Here is a 355-nt window from a genome sequence, read left to right as displayed (position 1 = left end):
TTAAATTAAATTAATAATAATAATTAAACATATATATCAATATTTATTGTTGATGATGAACATTTAATCCTATTTGCTTAATTATTGTGTCTATACCTGTGCATTGATGGCCAACAGAATATAATATTAATTTACTGTAAATGGGTGGTAGCTGTTAAGTGAACACATTCAAAACTCTTGTATGCAAGTCATTGACGGATTAGACTTGTAAAGGCCCTGGGGCCAGTTATCTCTAAAGAAAGAGATCATTTAGCTCATGAAAGTAATTTAATGACCACAACATAGCTAGAAAAATGAACTAGGCCTATAGAGAGGAGTATTTTGCTAAATATATGTACTATAGGCTATTACATAT

The sequence above is a fragment of the Siphateles boraxobius genome, unplaced genomic scaffold (assembly GCF_051911475.1).
Source record: "Siphateles boraxobius isolate OS27281-9 unplaced genomic scaffold, OSU_SipBor_1 77, whole genome shotgun sequence".
Lineage (NCBI taxonomy): Eukaryota > Metazoa > Chordata > Actinopteri > Cypriniformes > Leuciscidae > Siphateles > Siphateles boraxobius.
The sequence above is the reverse complement of the archived record's forward strand: the minus strand, read 5'-3'. Positions refer to the sequence as shown.